We start from the raw sequence: 7,307 nt of genomic DNA, 5'->3' as shown, positions 1-7,307 counted from the left end.
CATTTTTGGTATCAGAGCACCTGGTTCTAGGTTAGGAAATTTGTGAGTCTTTATTATTTAAAAAAAAAATTAGTCATTTCATTTAATTTTTGTGCACCCACTCATTTCATCGTATTTATTTGTTAGTGCATGCCCACTCGTACCGGTCTACCCTATCGCTTAGGAGAGTCAAGTGAGTCGACTAGTGAGTCCAGTATGTCAGGCAGCAACGATCCCGAACTCTATAAGAAACTCGATGAGCTAGCAGGACAATTAGGTGCCGTAGTCCAGGGTTTAGCCAATTTCCGAAATGAAACCAACGAAAAGTTTGCTAGGCTCGAAGAAGCTCGTGTTGCAACCCCGCCACCGCAAGGTCAAGGCTATGAACACTTCGCCCCGCCGCTGCAAGGTCAAGGCTATGGAAACATCGTTCAACGACCCCCACATCAACCAGTACCTGATCCGGATGCGTAATACCTGAGGAGTATTAAGATCAACGCCCCAACCTTTGACGGCAAGCTCGACCCACAAGCTTTCTTGGACTGGCTGAAGAGCATGGATCGTTATTTTGATTGGTACGCCCTGACGGAACCCCGAAAGGTCAAGTTCGCCGCAATGAAACTTACCGGACCCGCCTGCCAATATTGGACCAACCTCGAAACGTTGAGGCACATTAGAGGTGAGTTACCGATTACAACTTGGCGAGAAATGACCAACGAACTTAAACAGAAATCCCTTCCGCCATCATTTTATCATCGATTGCTAGATAAGTGGCATCGTCTCACTCAAGGCACCAAATCCGCAAAAGATTACGTTGCACAATTTGATGAACTGTTCACTCGATGCAACACTATTGAACAAGAGGCGCCAATGAAAGTCTTGTCGAAGTTTAGAGCTGGATTGAGAAATGATCTGCAAACCGAACTCTTTGCTCGGGGAGTAGACAACCTTGAAAAAGCTTATGCGTTAGTCCAGGATCTAGACGAATCAAAATCCCATCAATCTTATAGGAGTCAGGATTTTAGAAATCATTCCTCCCAACCTTCCCGTGCCACTACTTCTAGTCATCCTCCGAGTCGACCTAACCCCAGTTCTTCCCAATCTAAAGTCGATTCCAAAGGCAAGGAACCAGAGAGAGATTTCTCCAAGATTGGCGCTCATGTCAAGTGTTACAAATGCCAGGGGTATGGGCATGTTTCTGCGAACTGTCCGACCCGTCACAAGGTGACTATCATCGATGGTCAACACGAATATGAACCTGAACCTGATAATGATGAGTTTGTCCATCAAATTGACGATGATACCGATGATTTCGAGGATGATGCTGATGATACTATCTTGAGTTGTCTTAGACAAATTGAAACTCCTACTGTATCAGTTGTCAGATGCGTCATCTCTCAACCCAAGGCTGTTGATGATTGGAGACGTACTTCCATTTTTCATACATTCACAAAGATTGGTGATAAAAATTGTAAAGTGATCGTGGACAGTGGAAGTTGCATTAACGCGGTCTCCTCAGCTGTGATCACTAAGCTTGGTCTCAAGGTTGTACCCCATCCTAATCCATACAAGGTATCATGGATTAACGACACCGCCCTCAATGTCCAAGAGAGATGCCTAGTCCCTCTTCAATTTGCCATTTATAAGGACAAAATTTGGTGCGATGTTTTGAAAATGGATGTGGGTCAAGTTATTCTTGGAAGGCCCTGGTTATTTGATAACGACGTTCACATCTTCGGGCGATCCAACATGTTATTGTTCGAACACGACGGGAAGAAGGTCAAAATCCTTCCGGTTCAACCAAAAGGAAATGACAAGAAGACCGACCCAAATAAATCTTCCCAAGGTGTTTACCTGATTGGAGCCAAAGAAATTGATCGTGAACTAGCCAACGGAGCTCCTATTTTTGCCCTCACCGCTAGAGAAGCTCCGAAGGATATTTCCAACGTAGTTCCCCCAGAAGTCGCTACTGTGTTGGAAGAATTTTCTGACGTCTTCCCTGAAGACCTCCCGGACCAATTACCCCCGATGCGTGATATCCAACACGCAATTGATTTAGTTCCGGGAGCATCCCTTCCCAATTTGCCCCACTATCGGATGAACCCCAATGAGCATGCAGAGTTAAAGAGGCAAGTTGATGATCTATTGAAGAAGGGCTTTGTGAAAGAAAGCATGAGTCCTTGTGCGGTTCCCGCATTACTGACGCCTAAGAAAGATGGTACATGGCGTATGTGTGTGGATAGCCGTGCGATTAACAAGATCACGGTGAAATACCGTTTCCCCATTCCCCGGTTGGATGACATGCTTGATCTAATGTCAGGAGCCACTATCTTTTCTAAGATTGATCTAAAGAGTGGTTACCATCAGATTCGCATCCGTCCCGGTGATGAATGGAAGACCGCTTTTAAGACCAAAGATGGATTGTACGAATGGATGGTCATGCCCTTTGGGTTGACTAACGCTCCGAGCACTTTTATGAGAGTGATGACTCAAGTACTCCGCCCCTTCACGGGAAAATTTTTGGTTGTGTACTTCGACGACATCCTTATTTACAGTAACTCTCGTGAGCAGCATGTGGACCATCTGCGTCAAGTCTGTGCCGTGTTAAGAAAAGAGCAGCTTTATGCTAATCCTAAGAAGTGTACTTTTCTTACACAACAAGTCATTTTTCTAGGATTCGTGGTCTCATCTGAAGGAGTATCCGCTGACCCTGAAAAAGTCAGAGCTATCGAAGAATGGCCCGAACCCAAGAGCATTAGAGACGTTCGAAGTTTTCACGGACTCGCTACTTTTTATCGTCGGTTTATCAAGGGTTTCAGTACCATCATGGCCCCTATTACCGATTGCTTGAAGAAAGGTGAGTTCGAGTGGTCAAAAGCTGCTACCAAGGCATTTGAAGAGATCAAGCAAAGGATGTTGCAGGCTCCTGTTATGCGCCTGCCCGATTTTTCTAAAGTCTTCGAAATTGCGTGTGATGCCTCTGGTATTGGAATAGGTGGAGTCCTATCTCAAGAAGGACATCCCGTTGCTTACTTCAGTGAGAAGCTTAATGACACTAGGCAACGTTATTCCACTTATGATAAAGAGTTCTATGCGGTGATACAATCTCTTCGACACTGGCGTCACTATCTGCTCCCACAAGAATTCGTCATATATTCTGACCACGAAGCTCTTCGATATATTCACTCCCAAAAGAAATTGAACGCTAGACATGGTCGTTGGGTTGAGTTCCTCCAGGATTATACCTACACGATCAAACATAAAGCGGGAGTAGAAAATAAAGCCGCCGACGCACTCAGTCGTCGCATGCACCTCCTCTCCACTTTGAGTGCGGAAGTAATCGGTTTTGAGAAAGCCAAAGACCAATATGAATCGTGCCCTGATTTTAGCGAAGTTTATACTTTGCTAAATGATGGAGTGATCCGTGAAATTGATGGCTTTCTCCTGAAGGATGGATATCTTTTCCATTTTCGCAAGTTGTGTATTCCCGACACCTCCCTGAGAGAATTCTTAATTTGGGAACTACACGCTGGAGGCCTTGCAGGACATTTTGGAAATAACAAGACTGTCGAGGCAGTGGAAAGTCGCTTCTATTGGCCAAGTATGAAACGAGACGTTGTTAGACTAGTGAGTAGATGTCACATCTGCCAATTGGCAAAACAACGTAAACGGAACACTGGTTTGTACACTCCTCTCCCTGTGCCAAATTGTCCATGGCAGGATGTTAGTATGGATTTCGTGTTAGGACTCCCGAAAACGATTAGAAAACACGATTCTATCTTTGTTGTTGTGGACCGCTTCTCCAAAATGGCCCACTTCATACCATGTTTCAAAACTTCCGACGCTTCTCATGTGGCTAAGCTATACTTCAACGAAGTTGTTAAACTGCACGGGCTTCCGAAAACAATCGTGTCAGATAGGGATGTTAAATTTACAAGTTATTTCTGGAAAACCCTTTGGCACAAAATGGGAACTAAACTTCAATTCTCTACGGCCTTTCATCCCCAGACTGACGGTCAAACTGAGGTAGTCAATCGGAGCTTAGGTAACCTTTTGAGATCGCTAGTTGGTGAGAATCTTAGGAGTTGGGATCAACATTTGCCTACTGCTGAATTTGCTTATAATAACTCTGTTAATAGGTCTACAGGTGTCAGTCCAGCTGAAGTCGTGTATGGTTACAAACCTAGACAGCCTATAGATCTTGTCCCCGTGTCTGCACATCATAGAGTATCTGAGTCAGCATCTGCATTTGCATCTCGCATTCATGACTTGCATAAAGACATCAGTAAGAAGATCAATGACAGCAATGCTAACTATAAAATGCGAGCAGATCTAAGAAGGAAGTTTAAAGAATTTAATGTTGGTGATTACGTGATGGTTCGGATACGTCCGGAACGGTTTCCTCCGGGAACTGTTAAAAAGTTGCATGGACGAAGTGCAGGACCTTTTAAAATTCTCAAGAAAATTAATGATAATGCTTATGTTCTCGACCTTCCCGAAGGTTTTAATATTGGTTCGACTTTTAATATTGAGGATTTAGTAGAGTACAAAGGCCCACATTTTAACCCTGACAACCCACTGGTTGATGAGCCTACCCCTGAGCCTATTTCTGAGAGCTCCCCTTTACCTCCACTTCCCCAGATATCACCCACGTATACAGCACACGACATTGATACTATTATTGATGATAACATTGTTTCTACTAGCAATGGTGGTATCCGCAGGTATTTGGTACGTTGGAAAGGACGACCTGAGTCAGATGACACCTGGCTCGATAGGGATGACTTGCAGAGGCTGGATCCAGATCTTCTTGAGCAGTATGACAGCCGTTCTGATTTACACTCGACAGGGTCGAGTTCTCTCCCACCCGGGGAGAATGATGGGGACATCCGAACTCATACACGAGATTTTCGCCGAGTTTATCAGCGCAGGAGGCGCAATATTTCAGCACTATGGTTTTGATTTCAAGTTGTAATAATTAGTTTGAATTTTGAATTTTTGAATTTCGAATTTTGATTTTATTTGGTAGTTAACCAACTGATTGATTGTAATTGGTTAAGAGAGAGATTTGAGGGATTGAGAGGATTTTCCAAAACTGTAATTTGCTTTATTTAAACTCTCATGTAATCAGTTTGAAAAAATCACTGATGAATGAAATTGATTTGCTAAATACCCTGACCTCCGAATCCCCACCCCGAGTCCTCTCCTCCGGCAACCGTCCAGCACTGCCCCCGCCTCCGGTGTTTCCTCCGACCGAATTCCCCGACGCGAGCAACCACCGCCATCCCCCAAACGGCCGCCGCCCCACCAGCAGTCACCTCCTCCCCCGACGCAAGAAGCCACCGCCAAACCCCCATCTCCTCTTCCTCGTGGTTCCGCTCAGCAATCCTCCAGATCCCGACGACCCTCCCCTGATCTCTCAGACAGTCGCCGCCCCTCATCCCTCTCCACAAGACCGCCGCTCCTCCCTGTTCCCTCTTCCCCTTCAACAACTTCCACCGCCGTTCCCAGCCTTCGAAGGTAGCTGCCGTTTGCCGTCCTCGAGCAATCATCGCACTCCTCTCCTCAAGTCGAAGCAGCACCGAACAGATCGGTTGGATTTGTCTCTTTGAACAGACCTGGCCCATTTTATTTGGGTCTGGTTTGTGTTGGATCAGACTTGAGCCAGTTCAATCCGACGCAGGTTTTGTTTTCTTTCGACCCTGTATTTTCGGAACTACTATTGCGTACATGTTATTTTCAATTTTAATATCAATTGATTGCGCTGTATTCAGTTTGATTAGTGAGCGAGCGATTCTGTTGCCAAGTATTTTGCTTATCTAAATATTACAAATTGAACCATATTAAGGGAACGAATCATTACATTATTTATCAGAATAATTTTACAAAGGTTCAAACTTAGTACATTGCACTTTTGCTTAAAAGCCATCGAAAGCTACACTTTATTCTTGAGCTTCCTGCCTAGATCGATCGCTGATTTGGCGAAGCATTGTTGTCGTTAATCTTCATACCTGCATCACATTGTTTCGCATCAAGTACACATTTCATATTTCTTTGGTACTAAAAATTAAAATGCCTTATATTTAAATGAACAGGGCACCTCATCCTGTTTCTCAGACTCAAAAAAATAAAATAAAATAAAATAAAATGCTTATTTCTATCCTTACAAGTGCTATCTGAACTTAAAAATCTTACGTTTTTATTTCTTATAGCACAAAAATTATGTGAATTTATAAAAATAGTGCGAAATTATGGCCCAACTATCTACTTAAAATAAAATACGAAATAAAGCTCGCCTATGTAGACATGCATTAAGGAAGAAGAAAAATTGTAACACGAGTCTAAATATCGTTGCTTGTTAAGTCTTAATGAGTTTAGTCAATATCCTGATATAATTATCAAAAGCCTTATATACATAGCAATCCTCTGTTTTTAATTTCTGTATTTGTGTGTACGATCAATATTACGCGAGCTGTAGAAAGTAGCTCACATATAATTGGTATATCTAGATACGTGTAATATAATAGAAATTATGTAATTATAGTTTTTATTTATACTTTGCAGGAACAATGTGAAAAATAGTGCTTATCTATATATTGTTTATTTAAAAAATGCTGTGGTTCTATTTTAACCCGGAATCATAGTCTGAAACATATTTACCTCAAGCTCCTGGAGATCATCCTACCGAACGGTACTAGGAAATATAGTTATAATTAGAGAGTAATGGTTTCAAGAAAACATGAAGGAAACTAGTTTGCAAAATTTCTGATAAATTATGCAAGTGGGTTAAATAAATTTGATTGCCGAGTTAATGAGTCGTAGGCTAAGAAGTTTTCGATCATGAACTTAGAGAGTAGTCTTAACCCTTGACTTATAATTGTCTACTTTCATTGTTTGTTCCATTAAACATGCATAAAATTTCTTTTTTGACATTTTCACACCACATCTTGTTTAGGTGAACAACTCCTTTGACTCTGTTTGCTCTTTTTTACAGTTCTAGATCAGTCTAAAGTCGAATTTGCATATCTCTACCCGCATGTTCTCAAAGGAAACTCCCTACTAGCTAAAAAAACACTAGTAAACTGCTTTCTACTTTTCTTTGTTACTCACCAAAAAAAAAATCTTATTTAAGAAAAAACTTTCTACTTTAAACATAGTCATAGGGGCACATATATAGAAGTAGAAGCATTCGTTATATTTTTATGCCACATGTCCATGTCCTTGTGGTTTTCAAAAATCTGTTCTTATCACAACATTTTAGATCAAATTTACCAAGGAATTCATAACAGTTAAAAATTGTTAAAAGTTTTATCAAGAAAAAGTATTAA

This window comes from Asparagus officinalis, chromosome 3, assembly GCF_001876935.1.
Source record: "Asparagus officinalis chromosome 3, Aspof.V1, whole genome shotgun sequence".
NCBI lineage: Eukaryota > Viridiplantae > Streptophyta > Magnoliopsida > Asparagales > Asparagaceae > Asparagus > Asparagus officinalis.
Note: the sequence above shows the minus strand (reverse complement) of the source record.